We start from the raw sequence: 17,086 nt of genomic DNA, 5'->3' as shown, positions 1-17,086 counted from the left end.
TAGAAGCAATTAAGGCGGGGAGAAGGGGAAGGAGAAGTCGACCCCCACCATATTTTCATTAAAAGATTCAAAAGAAAAGAAATATTTTTGTGCGGTCACTTTTTATTGGAAAGTTTGAGATACACTCCCACAAAATCATTAAAAACCTTCCCTGGACTAATAAGAAGCTTCTCTGTAAAGGAGAACCAGATAGGTTCACCGGTTAGTGAGATCCTTTGCTACAGACAAAAAAGCTTACTACTTTTTATAACAGGATTAATGTTATTGAGGCGCTACCCTTAGCCATTTTTGTACTTGTTTAATTTTGTTATTACGTCGCCTATTTAGGAATTGTGTCATTATGCAGGGAGGGAGGGGACATTGGGTTGTTTATTAAAACAATACCCAAAGTTTTATAATAAAGTTTTCTTATTCGTTGGCTTAGCAACTTTGGGGACTTGAATTTGTATTTGTTGTGTCATTAAGTTGAGTGTCTAAACGTTTCAACAGAATATTTAATCTTATTTATCAACATTGGGAATGCACATCAATTTTATCATCCATTGTCTTATCCCTTTAGGTCCCTGGTCATTATGTGTGTTTATGATATAATCAAAACATTCAACAAAAAGCAAGGAAGACATTGTTCTACAATATCCATGTCTGTTGTACAGTTTTAAATTTGAAATTATTTTTCTTTGATTTAAAGACTGTTTTAGTTTTATATGTTTGATTTTAACATTACATGTATTTGGTCACAAGTCCGTTACAAATGCTTACAAAACAGACCTTTTTTACCTAAGATACTGAAACAGTTTCCTTACTAACCCAAGTAATTACGCAGTATTGAAATATTTCATGGAAAACTACTGAAAATACAAAAAAATGTGCAAATGTAGCTTTTTATAAATATGTCTGAAACCATAAAATCTCCTTTTTATGCTTTTAAAGTTTGATTCTGTGCCATTAACTTTTTTAAGGGGATTTAGTTTATGCATTAGATATACAATCAGAGATATTGAAAGAAAGATAAAGATATACAGACGAACAGACATACAAGGTTAGACAGACAGACAGATATTGTTCTTATATTATAGACAGCTTCGCTTCAATATTATCCATAAAATTGCGCAAATTTAAATAAATTAAAATGAAGTAAATAATCAACAAATTAATCTTTCTGTACATTATTACATAGACTATCCTTTATTTAAGTACGAAAAATAATTTCTAGGAAACAAGGATGACAACATCCATAAAAGTGAAGTTAATTAAAAAGAACAATTCTGTATTTTTCTTTTACTTTCAATCCTTAAATAGAGGCCTCTAGAATATCTTCAAGGATGGGTGTTGGATACACCTTCAACTTTTAATTTTAAAAGATTATTGGCATTTTTCTTAGGAAGATAGTGATAAATTCCCCTAAATAGTTATTAACCTCTTCTTACGACCTATGCGAAGCTGCACTGTAAAGAAAAACCATATCAGTTCAGCGGTTAGCAAGATCTTTCAGTACAAACATACAAACACGCTTCCTGTTCTTTTTATGTAAGGATAATTTGATAGATAGATTTGTATGCAAAGTGCTAAATAATTTATTAACTTATGCTACATACGATATAACTATTCAATGTCTTTAAAGACAGCTTTTAAGGTAATTTACATCTTGTTGAAAAGATTAGCTGCCATTGTTTATGAAAATATTCTTAAAAATACAATTATAAATTCTTAAAAATCAATTTATGCAAACCCCAAATTATAAGACATAAATATATTATATTCATAGTCCAACATAACATAAGAAACATTTAACAAATACAAATTAGGGATAGATTAATATAAATACCCATTGTCCAATCACTTTAACCCTTGAGTAGAAATTAAAGTAATTTTTAATATCATGCATATTAGAACACTGAAAACAGCACAGTTTTATAATAATCTCAATCTTGTGAGAATAATTATGCGAAGAAAATTGTCTCTGACATGATACGATGCAGGATTTTTTAGTATGGCTCAGAACCGGTTCTAATCCAGCGGATAATTGGGAGAAAATATAATCATAACAGGATATTAGTTTTATTAATTTATATTCTGAATTATGCTCCAATGAAATAGTTAGTATTGCAACCATTTAATCCCATTCCCGGCCTTATGTATTTTTGTCTTTATCAAAGCTAACATCTTTAAAAATACGTATCCGTCAGGTGCGAATTCCGTGTTAGATTTATGAAGAATTATCAACTATTGTTTCTTTATTTAACTATCTATTTTAGGTCCTTCTTTACTCAAAATGATCATATTTTTTAATGGAAAACGTCAATTTATTTTAAAAATTTAAACCTTCCCGGGACCTATGAGAAGCTACCCTGTTAAGAAGAACCCGATCAGTTCAGCGGTTAGCAAGATCCTTCGGTACAGACAAACAAACAAACAAACATCCTGTTACTTTATTATAAGGATACAATATATTTCAGCAAATTTACAACCTCTATAGCCTTTAATACATTTTAGTCATTCTGTTTTTTTTAATAACAACATAAGCAAATATACTAACTTGACAGTCTTTTTTATTATATTTGAACAAGCTGCTACCAATTAATATATAATTTGTAAGTCTAACATTAAAGTAAAATAGGAAAAGAGAAAACAGCTATATATATATATATATGTATATATAATTTTTCTAAGTCAAAGTCAATGCATTATCACCCTAAATACTGATGAATTTGGACCAAATTACAAGATCATTGTACCGCTAATAAAATCCATCAATATTTAAAAAATCTAACTACATATATTATTTATTCAAACACGTTTTGAGGCATAATTTGTAAAAAAAAATAACTACTTCTTACGTATAACTACTTTCTGACCATGGCAAGTTGCATAATTTCATAAATAATTTTTAAAAAGAACACCTTGTATTTATATTGGTCTTGTATTTTGTTTATTTATTGGAAATAAGTGTTTACCCAGTTCTAAAAAGTAATAAAATTATCGACTTTCATTAAGCTGTGAATAAATTTATATATTACTTTAACAAGCTGTGTAAGTATAAAGCTAGTTTTAACCAACTATGAACTACTGAAATAGTAAAATTAAAAGATTGGGCGGAAGAGGGGGGAGCAAGTTTTCTTAATTATGATGGAACTTTGTCAAACACCCACACCCCAAAAATTTCAAAAAGCTGCGACCAGTAACCAATAATGATCAGTTTAAAATTATCATCAATCTAAAACAAACCATATTGTCCATATAGTTTAATTTTTTCCTATGTATTGTCAACATCCTACAGTTCCTGGTGGCAACGTAATTATTTTCAAATTATTTTGATTAGGAAAGTCATACAAGTCAACTAAGTAAACATTTCAGGACACGTAGCTTAAAGGCCTCACATTGTTTGTTGCACAGTTGCTTATAAAATTGTACCATGAACAGGTCAAGAATTCTTAAAATATTTGTCCTTTTAGCTTCCCTTACAATGTTTTACCTCCAAATGAAAGTTTCATTTGAGAATCTCACTGATCCCCCTATTGTGACAACAGAAGAAAGATTGTCTTTTGAAGACATTGATCCTCCACTCATAACTATTTGTCCACAAGACCAGATTGATGAAACAAAGCTCAAGAGTTTGGGGTATGCCAACTATGATGATCTTCTCAGAGGAAGAGCCAATTTGGGGGCTGACAAACATCTTAGTTTCTTTGAGGTTTATGATCAAGCTTTGACTTTCTCTCCTGAAAAAGACATAGTTCTCAGTATATCCGATAAGAAAATGTCTAGCTTTAAGAAAACCTTCTATGCAAGTCTTGGTTATTGTTGGGAGATCTCAGACTACAAGCTTACAAGAAATTTGAAGATTAAAAATAATGTCTATGTAAGTCAATGCAATATTAGTGAGTTTAAGGTATATTTAACAGATAAGTCGATTGTTTCAAAGCCCACCATAGATATGTCTACTTATGTAGGAAATGATATCAATTTTGAAAAAGGAATGGATAAATCTTATCTGGTTGAAATCACAAGATTCTCATCTTACAATCCTGAAGACAAAGATTACTGCAAAAGTTATGCTGAATCAGAATTTAAATCTTGTGTTGATAACTATGTTGTAAGCTCTTTCTCTCAAAGTTTTCAAAATTATTTGTCATGCAATCCACCTTTCTTGACAGATTTGAATGATTGCTCTGACATGAAATGGTTTGAAGCTAGAAATCTAACTTTTGTGGAAAAGTTTAAGCTAAGCTTGTTATTTGACACAAAACTCAATGAAATACAGAGACTAGAAAGTTTTTCGGAGAAACACATATGTACACCATCATGCACAGTCAAAAGGTCTAATGTGAAGAAAGGCAAATCTAGAAATGTACAATATGAATACTGTGTAAGTTTGAAATTTGAAGAAATTATCATCTACTCCAAGGCAGCATTTGGATACAACTTCTCCAACTTTCTGGTAGACCTAGGAAGTGCTGTTGGATTGTGGTTTGGAATCTCTGTATTTGGTAAGATTAACAATTTCTTCATTAGAATATCCAAGCTGATACTTTTTAAAAAGCTGAAAATATTATTTCTTTTTATATTTAGGTTTGACTGATCTTGGTATGGAATTGTTCTCAGTTGGTAAAGAAACTTGGACAAAAGTTAAATCTTTGAGTAAGATTTTTAGATAGATGTATTTCAACATAAGCATACAAAATGATAATAATATTTCTTACACATATTTACATAATTTTATGCATAGTTTGGTACTTTCATAACCTGGGTTGGATTTAATTTCTTACATAACAAATAAAAAAATTCTTTCTACACCTAATAACAATATCTTTCTTCTATCTTCATGTCTGGATTGATGATATTCATTTCTTGAATATCATATACTTTTAGACAATTTGTGTAATAAGAATTATATTTGGAAACCCCAATTTTTTGTAGTTATATTAATATCCTCAACACTGGTTTATCAGTAATTATGTTTGAAACTCCTGTCTACTAAAACATTCTTTGCTGTTATATTTTTAAAAAATTAAAACTAAAAGATTCAAAGTGTTTGCTATAAATATGTCTGATTTTACTTTTATTGTACAAAATTTAATAGCTGTAATTGTATTTTTAATGTAAAATTTGGATTAAAGTCATTTTCTGTATTTTCATGTTTTTATGTCTATGTTTTGCACTTTTAATGAAATAAAGCACTTTTTTTATATGTCTGTATCATATTTATTGCTAAATAAAAAAATTTAAAAACTTTAAGTAATCGTAACAGAAAAGATAAATTCTTTCAAGTGAAAGTTAATTTATTTACGTATTGAAAGTTACCACAGTGAAAACTCAATATAAAACCTACTATTATATAAATAATAATAAGTCAATAATAGACAAAATAAATATAAAATTATGTAATTTTAGAGAATATTTATAAAAGTTAAGAAACAAAGTAATTTAAATGTCTGTACCAAAAGGATCTAACACCGCTAAACCAATATGATTCTTAGGACCTATGAGTTTAGCTTCTCATAGGTCCTAGAGAGTTTACTGACTAACTATCTCAAGAAAAACCTCCTTTAAAAAATTATTCTTTTCACCCCATTTTACTACTTTTCTTTTTCAAACTAAAATCGAAATTGGGAGAGACTACACAATGTTTTGAATACAAATGAAAGTTTCAATTGAGAATCTCACAAACCCTGCTATGTTACAACAGAAGAAAGATTTTCTTTTGAAGACATAACTCACAACTATTTGTCCACTCAACTAGATCAATAAAGAAAAGCTCAAGAACCTTGGTTATTAAGACTTAAACAATTTCTAAAAGCAAACAGGACAAACAAACAACACAGTTTCTGGGATGTGTTAGATCAGGCTTTAGTATTTTCACCTGAAAAAGATGTAGATTTGAAACTTAAGAGCAATGAAATCACATATAATATGGCTCACTTAAAAAAAAATTTTATGTAACACTTGCTTATTGTCCTTATTTACTTAAAAATTTCAAACGGCTGTAATTTTCTTATTTTTAAAGCTAGAGGAACAATTTTTTTCAGAAAATTTTTATCTTTATGTAAATATTTTATTAGAAATATCAAAACATAAATTTCAGCGGTCGCAGCTGTACTTGGCAGCTGCCAGCTGCCAAACCGCAGTCGGCGGTCAGCGGGAAAACGGCGGCGGATCTTTATGAAATTTTACTACGTTATGTAGACATTTATGAAAAGCTTAAGTTTAAAATTTGATGATAACATCCATAAAAGTGAAGCTCTGAAATTGAAAGACAAAAGAACATGAATATTTTTAGAGTGTCAGAACTGAATAAGCATATTATTATTGCATAAGTATAAACAAAATTGTAAGTAAATTTGTTGCAAAACTGCATAAATACATAATACTATTTAAGGACATACTTACATTTTTAGGACTTAATTATAGAGATGCTTCGCTTATAACATTGTACCTTGTTGTAATAGAATTCAGTATTCCAAAAATGAGTTGAATCGGATAATTCTGACATACAAAAATTTGATGTCTTAATTAAGTAAAAAATCAACATGCAAAGTTTTAAATTGGTAGGATAATTAACGAAAATAGATAACCGTGCACCCCTCCCCCCCCCCCCCCCTTTAAAAATAATAATTTTCTCTTGATCACTTGACACACCAGGGGTACCTTAAAATTTTTTAGGTGGACACCCCCCTCCCCCTCCTACACCTTGGACAAAATTGTCCTCTAAGACATTAAATTGCCTTAGTTTATGATAAACATCTATTTTGTAACTAGTTTTGTCCTTGTTTGTGGCCTGTATAAATCTTATAGTTTAGTTACTTTGTTCGGTATCAGGGATAAGGGATAGGAAACCTGGCCATAAATTAGGTCTCGGCCTGGTTTTGAAAGGGATCATGCAACTTTTACCATTTGCCTAATTTAATGACCTTACTGGCGGACGGCTCATATTGGCTACCGCTCTAAACCAATAGTGTTCTGTGATTTGGGCTTGTTTTGTATCAACCAATCACCAATTACAAAACAAGCCCAAATCACAGATGGCGGAAATTTTAGAAGCAGACAATTATAGAAAAAATAATGATTTCGTCTGCTACGAAAAAAATAAATATAAATGGTGTTAGATCACATTAGTTTAATTATTAAATCTGCTTAGAGTTAAACATTAAAAAAGGGCCACATAGAAAAAACAAAAATAACAGGATTATTTTTTTGGAAAGAAGGTAGCTACAAATTTTCATTTGGTAGTTTATAAATTAGATGTTGTATTTTGAATTTTAAAAATTTAGTACGGAAATGATACAACACCTTCACCCTAATTTTTGTACAATACAACACAGTACAGATATATCATTACATTATGTCCAGTATAGTATCCAAAGAACTTGATAGAATGTTACCCAAGTGCATATTTATTTATTTATTTTGAATTTTAATTAGCAATGAAATTTTCAAATAAAATTTTTACTCATTAATAAAAATGCAAATAATACAAACTAAAATCTGTCTGAGGGAAACCCAACGATAGCTTTCTGACAGTTCAAATTACCAAAGTAAAAGATAAAAAATTTTGGGAGAGAAAGAACTTCATTTTAACAAAAGCCATTAATATATAGGTTTATAAAAAGTTATGTTTTTTACTTTAAACTAGCTACCTGAATTTGATTCTATACTTTATCTACACACACACACACAGCTTTTTCATTAGCATTTTATACGAACCACTGCGCTATCCCAAAACTGGTTTATTAGGCTAGAAATAGGCCTAGGCTTGAAATAGGCCTGAAATAATATTTTCCTACGTTTCCCATCCCTTATCCCTGGTTCGGTATATTTAAATTTAGTAAATAAACAATTCGGCACCTCGGGGCTAAAAAAAACTAGTTTTAATCTCATAATTGTACTTTCTATAGCCGTTTATAATACGATGCGAGAAATAACTATTATCTATTAAAAAATAAAGTTCGTTTGTCCTATCGTCTGATTTCAGATCTTCGCTTTCATGTATATTTTCATCCTTGTTTCAGTAAATTTTTAGTAGCGAAGCTACTCTATAATTCACTTTGTCCGTCAGTCCGTAACGCTATGGGGGAAATGGGATTTACTCAGCTCCTATAAAAGATAGAATGCTGAAATTTTTTGACAACATTCACATCAATAAGGAGCACAATTAAGTATAAAACATCGATGGCGGTAGGACCGCTTTTTAGCAGGTTTTAGGCTATTTTTGTATTTTTCACATTTTTCTCAATATCTTCTGTGTTTATGGTGCGATTTTCAAAATTTTTTCAGTTATAGATATCTAAATTAAATTTTCAGTCCTTTAAAGAAACCAACTATGACGGTCAGACTGCCTTTAAGCAGGTTTTAGGCTATTTTTTTATTTTTCACATTTATCTTCATATCTTTGGTGTTTATGGTCCGATTTCCAAATTTTTTTTAGTTATAGATATCAAAATTAAATTTCCTATCCTTTTAAGAAAACAACGATGACGGTCAGACTGTCTTTCAGCAGGTTTTAGGCTATTTTTTTTATTTTTCACATTTTTCTCCATATCTTTGGTGTTTATGGTACGATTTCCAAAATTTTTTCAGTTATACGTATCAAAATTAAATTTCCTGTTTAAAGAAAACAACCATGACGGTCAGGCTTCCTTTTTGTAGGTTTTTGGCTATTTTTAAATTTTTCCATATCTTTGATGTATATAGTCCAATTTTCCAAATTTTTTTAAGTTAAGGATTTAAAAAATAAATAGCAGGCTTTTGCTATTTTTATATGTTTTACATATTTCCTCATATCTTTGGTGTTTTTGGTCCAATTTTAAAACTTTTTTGGGATATCAGTATCAAAATAATTTTTTCCATTGTTATGAGCATCTTTTATGTTATTTACTATGATTGTCATCATTATACAAAATAAAACAGGGTTTCGTGTTTATTTTCTCCAATAAATCAATTAATAAATACACTTTAAATCTACTTGTACGTATTACCATCTATGATTTTATTTTTTGTGCTTCGCTACTTATGGATGTTGTCATCCTTGTTCTTATTTGAATTGCATGTTTAAAATAAAGCAAAATACAATTATCTAAAAGTACACAATTTTCATATATGCAATAATTTTGCAGGGAGGGAGAGGACATTGGGCCGAAAAAAGTCCCCAATTCTCTTGTCCCTATATGTTAATTGATTCAATAATGATCTCACCTCTCACCTAACGAAGAGTTTGCTTAGACAACTTTGATTAAATAAATAGTGTGTTATATATAACGCACTTACATAAATAGAAAATTTATTGTGATGAATTGAATTCTAATTGTAATAATTTATAGGCTTGGATTTGTTTTTAATAAAGTGTATAAAAAACACTTGCTGTCTTTTATTAAATCCAATTAGGTTTCAAAGTTAGGAATTTAGTAACAATTTATTTTGTCCCCTAAAACTAGACATTAAAAAAAAATACGTAGATTGATTTTCAATATAAATCATTAAATAAAAATTTTTCAATGACACCTAGCGGTTAAAAACTAAACTATGTATGATAAAAATTTTTGCTTTCCATTTGTAATTTCTTTCTAGAGCCAAATATCTAGCGCGTCTTCTCTACAAGAAATTTTTTTTTGGTTAGGTAGACTAAAGGTTATAATTTAAGCCGAACAGGTATTTTTATTCTTCTCAAAGATTACTATGTTTAAGGATTTTTGTTGGTTTATTACGCCCATAAGTTTTCTATTACTAGGGCCGGGTACTTCAGGCAGGGGGGGGGGAGAGTTAAGACATATCGATTCAGCGGTGAGCGAGATCTTTCGGTACACACAGACAGAAAGACAAACATACATCGTGTTACTTTTATTCAGAGTTTTGTATTTGTATAAATATTTTTTTCTAGAACTATTAGAAGCTACATTGTAAAGGAGAACCATATCGGTTTACAGGGTAGCAAAATCTTTCGTTACAGATAAACACACACACACACACACATAGACATCCTGTTACTTTTTTTGAGGGATGAGCGAGAGAAAGTACATGTTTCTAATATTCATATACAGCTACGCCCTTAGCAGCCTCCAGGGGTAATAGAGGGAGGGAGGGGGATTTCGACACCCTTCTATATTCAATGTTAGTTTTTTTGTTTTGATGGGGGGAGGGTAATTTTTTTAGACATATTAGAAGCTACATTGTAAAGAAGAAACATACCAGTCTCTGTGGTTAGCGAGATCCTTCAGCACAGACAGACAAACAATCACATTGACATGCTGTTACTTTTTTATAAGGATGAGAGAGGTACGATACATTTTTATTCGAATACGCCTTTCTTTATCTTATATAATCATTTAACTAGTTTTCTTAGAAAAATGTGTAATAATGATTTATCAACAAATCTGTCATTAAATAATCTAATAACGATCTAGAACAAAAGTATTACATAATTATTAACTTGAAGCCTGATTAACAAATTACTTCGTTCATTGATGATGCTAGGAGCTACACCAGAAGAGTTTTACTATACTGGAAAGGTTAAAGGGTATATTGGACTAACAATCCTTCCCTAGAAAAAACCTGCTCAAGTTCAATATACACAAAGAAAATAAAGTCATAAGTTGTCTAATTTTGGGTGTACTTTTAATAAGCAAAAATCAACACATATACAAATAACTACAAGGTGGGGCAAAAAAGACCGGACAAACTTTAAACGGCCATAGCGCCAAAACTACTTGACCAATCAGGACGTTTGACCACACTATAAAAAGCTTAGGTAATGACCCTTTAGCACAAAAAAAATCTTTGGACGAAGATGGACGTGTACAACGAGCTGGCCGCGCAAGTGTTCAACAAGGCAGATTCCAAATGCGCCGGTGGTTTAATCTGGATATTGACTAGGGCTCACTACATCTGACCTTAGTCCATCTGTAGGTAAGATAGAGTTATGCAACTTGCTGTGGATACTGTTAGATACATGAGTAAGACACTAGAAAAGACTAGAGCACTCCAGCAAAGTGAAACGGGGCAGATTTTGAGATGTAAAAAACGTCAAATACCGTGAAAATTTCTCTGTTCTTGACTTCAGGAATAAATTTATAGTATAGATGTATAAACAGATTACTAAATGATATCCGATGGCAAAGACCCTAAAGCTCAGCAGACGAGAATAATTTCCTTAAACTTTGCTTTCTAAATTCAGCTGTTTAATGCTTTCTTCTGCTTTTTGAAAAAGAAAGGGACAATTTTTGTGAAAAATTGTCATTTCTGTCTAAACTTATGTGAGTATTTAAAACTGCCATTATCAATTTCTTACAACTAGGCTCCTGACTATGAAATTATATTAATATTCATCTTTTCCGATTTACAATACTGAATTGTTAAACCTAGTTATTTGTGATTAACAAGACATTTTTATTAATGATGTGAATGCTTTCTTGCAAATCATAATTATAAAGTTTTTAGTGACATCTAGCGACAAATATAGAACTAATATATTGCAGATGTTCCCAAATTTATTTTTCGCCTGAATTTACGTTGTTTTCAATTATTTTTCCATTAAGGGTTGAACTCTCCCTGAGGTGGTGGCAAATTAACTATGTCCGTATTTTAAGTAATTGGGTTATTGTCAGTTTTATGAGATCAATAGATAATTTTCAAAATATTTTTCAACAAATGAACAGTATTTAAACAATGCAAAAACGAAATTAACTAGGTAAAATGCAGAAATCATTATAGCTAATACATAGACGTCAAAGTAAAGGGGTAAAAGGGTGTTTATCCCTTTAGGCTTTGAATCCTCTTATCTACACCTCTCAAGTTGTTTTTAAATACGTCAGATTACTCCCCTAATTTTACCCCAATACAAAGTAAAAAGCTTGGGCGTCCTTGCATTAACATTAGTTTACAATTTGCTCTTGGTTCTTTTGCCAGCACCCGGCTGTATTTACATTTTTGAAAGATTCAGCTGATTTCAAGGACCCAATCCAAAGTCGGTAGAAGGTCTTTGAAAAGGGGTGGTTGTTACATATACTATTTATCGCTCTATATATATTACTTTAATACTTTAGGGACCCATATTGAACGTTGACACTCATTTTAGACTATGGGTTGCGCTGACAACCCTAGCTAAAACTTCATGCCATTTCCAAAAAGGTAAAGAACGTCGTTCTAGCTAAACTGTGGTACAAATAAGAGCCTCCGTGTTTAAGGGTAGCTTGAACGTTGGGCAAATTTGGATTCTGCGGTTACTCACATTCATAAGGAAATGTGGCCTCCCAGCAGCCCGATCTTAATTCAATGGACTTTGGGCCTGGGGCTACTTTAAAGCATGCACCAATAGACGTGCCCATACCAAAAAGACCTCCCTCATTGTCACTATCAAGGAGAACTACGCCAGCTTGGACAGGTACAATTTGACCTGGAACTGCCGGAGGTTGAGGAGGTGGGTAGAGGCAGTGATTAAGGCTGGCGGCGATTTTATTGAATAATCTAATAGTCATATACCTATTTTGCTTGCCAGTTTTTAAAATTCAATAAAATCTTTAAAATTGACGATTTTATGTTTATTTGTTTAGAAATTAGAATTTGTCCGGTCTTATTTGCCCCACCCTGTATTTCTTGATTTTTTGTCCTTGCTAATCAAGAAACAAATGCGTCAAAGTTCTGTTCAAAGACAAGGATGAAAAAATGTTTATGGGACGTCCAAGCTTCTTTTTGAGAGGGTAATATGGTGGGTTTTTAAGGTTTAAGTGGGGGTAATCTATTGTATCTTTTTAAAAGCGAAGCTTTTCTATAATTAGGGTCGTTCCGTCCGTCCGTCCGTAACGGATAGCTTTATTCGTTAATTTAGGCATGTTAGAATTGTCCTATCGATTTCAAATTTTGCATGTTGATTCCTTTAGCAGTTAGGTACGATTTAGAAAGCGTAGCAACTCTATAATCATTACCAAAAACTTCCGTACGTTTATTTTAAACATGATGATTTTTTTACTTTTTTAACATCAATTTTTTATGTGATCTAATTATCCGATTGATCTGATTTTTGGTATATTGATTCCTGGGACAACAAAGTATAATGTAATAAACGAAGCAACTCTATAATCAAGTCCTGAAAATGTAAGTATGTCCATAAACATTATCCTGTATCAAGCAGTTTTTTAACAAATTTACTCACAATTTTGCTTTGACTCATACATTTATATTAGGATTATTCAGTTCTGAAACTATACAAGTGTTAACGTCCGTTTGTCCTACCGTTTCAGTGCTTCGCTTTTATGGATGTTGTCATCCTTGTTTTTTTATCTTGAGGGTAATAAAATAAGGAGTTTTCAAGATATATGGTTTTTAAGTAGTTATAAAAGGATTTTTTTTATGAAATAAGTACTTTGCAGATGCGTATATAATTAATTATTGGAATCATCACAAAAACTTTACGACATCTATCTTATTTAGAAGCCTAGAAAGTCAAAATTTCCTTCCCAACCTTATAGATGAAAATACTGATTTGGGATTATAGAGTAGATTCGCTATTGAAAAGATATATATGTTACTGTATAAAAATGATGTATACAAAAATCATATGTGTACTTTTTAGAAGCAAAGCTATTCTATAAGTGTTTTTGTCTGTCGGTCTCTCTGTTATGATATCTCGGCCTATGTTAAGCCTCCCTTACATGAATAATCAGTTAGCTAGGTTAGCTAGATTTTAATAGACAAGCAGTTAAAAAAGTACTACTTTATATAATACTAGCGGCTACGCCCCTAAAAGCCCTTTCCCATGACCTTTAAGAAGCTTTACTTAAAAGGAGAACCATATTGGTTCTTCGGTTAGCAATTTTCTTCAATACAGACAGACAAACACACACATATAGACATCCTGTTACTTTGGAAGATTCGCTAATTTTAAGATGTCACACATTTTTAGATATTTATTAAAATCAGACGTAATTAATTACTTTTTACATAAACATACTTATTTTACAAAAACAAATGTGCTTAAAATTAACGGGATTCATTTGCGATCTATCTTAATAAGTAAGCATTTTAATCAGCTTTTTGGAGACTTATTTGTAGTGAATATGTGACTTAATTTTTTTAAATTTTTGTTTCTAGATTTAAATAATTCATGCATTATCTTAGAAATAAATTTATAAGAAATAGAGGCCCTTAAGGACCAACAAATATCAAATCCTTATAATAAAGTAACAGGATGTTTGTGTGTTTGTATGTTTGTGTGTTTGTGTGTTTGTATGTTTGTACCGAAGGATCTCGCTAACCGCTGAACCGATCGGGTTTCCTCTTAACAGGGTAGCTTCTCATAGGTCCCGGGAAGGTTTATAATTATTTTCTTGGGGGGTGGGACACCCCCCAACCCTCCAAAAAATGAAAAATCCCCCCCCAAACAATTTTTTTAAAAATTTTTTTAACTAAAATTAAAAATTAGGGGGGCACCCCCCCCCCCCCAAAAAAAAAAATTTTAACCCCCCCCCCCCTAAAATTTGTTTTTACTTTTTCTTTTAAAATCTAAGATAAGAAATTGAATTATTAAATTCGACTCTCTCCTCCTCAAGTGCCCCTAGAGGCCTCTAGGGGCGTAGCTGCTAGTACTATATACATATAACATTGAAGTAATATATAAATTTATTCATATAACGTCTACAATTAGTAATCTATATTTGTTATCAAAGACTCAATTCTTGTAAATATGCTTTCTCTTTTTGGGAATAGTCATTTATCGCATTATAGACAGCTTTCCGCAGATAAAAAAAATAAAAATATTTATAATGGACATACAGATACACATTATGAATAGTATTGAAACGTCGCATAATTCTATATGTTGAGTACTAAATTTTCATATAATAATAAATTTGTACAATGCATAGTTTAAAAATTTGCCGCTAGGTGTCTCTAAATAAAGACATGTTTAATAATTTATGTATGTTTCTTTCTAAAAATATTAACATAATATTGCCAAGTGTTTTATTTTATGTTATAAAATGTTATTTGATTTTTTTGATATTCCATAATGTTTAAACTGTGACAGCAAACTTTATTTTGTAGTTAAAGATATTAAAAAATGTTCACTACTATTACAGCATTAGGTCCTTACTTCATCATGTAAAGAATGCATAAATTGTTACATTTCTGAGTCCTCCTAAGGATAATATACTTAAGATGGTTTTTAGCAGGGGCGATTTTTACAGGGTGGAATTATCCTTCCCCTAATTATACAAAAAAAAACAAGGATGACAACATCCATAAGTAGCGAAGCACAAAAAAATAAAATCATGGATGGTAATACGTATAAGTAGATTTAAAGAGTATTTATTAATTGATTTATTGAAGAAAATAATCACAAAACCCTTTTATATTTTGTATAATGATGACGATCAAAGTAAATTACAGAAACTCATAACAATGGGAAAAATTATTTTGATACTGATATCCCAAAAAAGTTTTAAAATTGGACCAAAAACCAAAGATATGGGGAAATATGTAAAACATATAAAAATAGCAAAAACCTGCTTAAAAGCAGTCTGACCGCTATGCGTGTTTTCTTAAAATGACAGAAAATTTAATTTTTAAATCCTTAACTTAAAACTTTTTGGAAAATCGGACTATATACATCAAATATATGGAAAAATTTTAAAATAGCCAAAAACCTGCAAAAAGGAAGTCTGACCGTCATAATTGTTTTCTTTAAACAACAGGAAATTTAATTTTTATATGTATAATTGAAAAAAATTTTGGAGATCGTAGTCACCATAAACACCAAAGATATGGAGAAAAATGTGAAAAATAGAAAAAATAGCCTAAAACCTGCTTAAAGGCAGTCTGACCGTCATAGTTGTTTTCTTTGAAGGACAGGAAATTTAATTTTGATATCTATAACTAAAACAAATTTGGATTTCGGACCATAAACACCAAAGATATGAAGAAAAATGTGAAAAATACAAAAATAGCCTAAAACCTGCTAAAAAGCGGTCCCACCGCCATCAATGTTTTATACCCAATTGTGCTCCTTAATGATGGGAATGTTGACAAAAAATTTCAGCATTCTATCTTTTATAGGAGCTGAGTAAATCCCATTTCCCCCATAGCGTTACGGACGGGCAAAGTGAATTATAGAGCAGCTTCGCTACAAAAAATTCCAACAGACAAGAAATGTATACTTAAATATCTCATTCGTTGGCCTTTTTTAGTGTAATTAATATCTTGATTGGGTTGTGAAAACCTTAAACATGCAAACCTTATAATTATAATTTTCATCTACATAAGGGGTAGGGGTAATCTTGTTTGTCATCATTGTGGTTGAATATAGATTTATCGTACATTGTCTTATTCATTATTGCTTAAGAGATCACCTAAATAATTATAAAAATACTAAAAAAAAAGAATTATTTCTTATTTTTAATGCTATTAATTGGCAGCACCTCAAAATTACTAGCAGACATAATTGGACACTTATAGAGTAGCTTCGCTACTAAAATTTGCCTGCCCTTTTAATTTTTGACGGTTTAAAACGTGGTTTTTGAATACTTTCAATACCAAGCCCTTTTTCAAAAAGTGTATTATGAAGGGAGAAAAAATTGTAAAACACAAAAAATGGTTCCTTGCCGATCAAAGTGTGTACAAGCAACACAAAATTAATGTTTTTACAATGTGTTGAAACTTTCTAATGACAAAACATTAAATATAATATGATTATCTACCAAAGTTATTGAAGAGATGGCTTTAATTTCTTCCTTAAAAAAATGAAAGTAAATCATTAAATCTTTCTTTCAACTATCCACCTTTTCAACCTAAATATAGCCTAAAACATGTCAATTAAAGCATTATTAAACTTTTCTTAACTTACAAAAACAGCAATTTGAGATAGAACGTTAAAACAACAACTACAACGAAAGTTGTGTCCAAAACAGAAAAATACGGGAAATCACATTAGATTTAGGCTTTAAGTTTTTAGTAAATATGATGTTATTCTTAAAAAATGACCATTTCAAAAAACCGCCAAATAGCTTCACCAAAAATCTCTCTCTCACTAATTCTTTCTCTCTTTCCCTCTTTCTAAACTGTCTTATAATTGCGGTTCTAAATCTCTCTCTCAGTAGTTTACAGA

The sequence above is a fragment of the Acartia tonsa genome, chromosome 7 (genome assembly GCF_053477335.1).
Source record: "Acartia tonsa isolate MP-2025a chromosome 7, ASM5347733v1, whole genome shotgun sequence".
Taxonomy (NCBI): Eukaryota; Metazoa; Arthropoda; class Copepoda; order Calanoida; family Acartiidae; genus Acartia; species Acartia tonsa.
The sequence above is the reverse complement of the archived record's forward strand: the minus strand, read 5'-3'. Positions refer to the sequence as shown.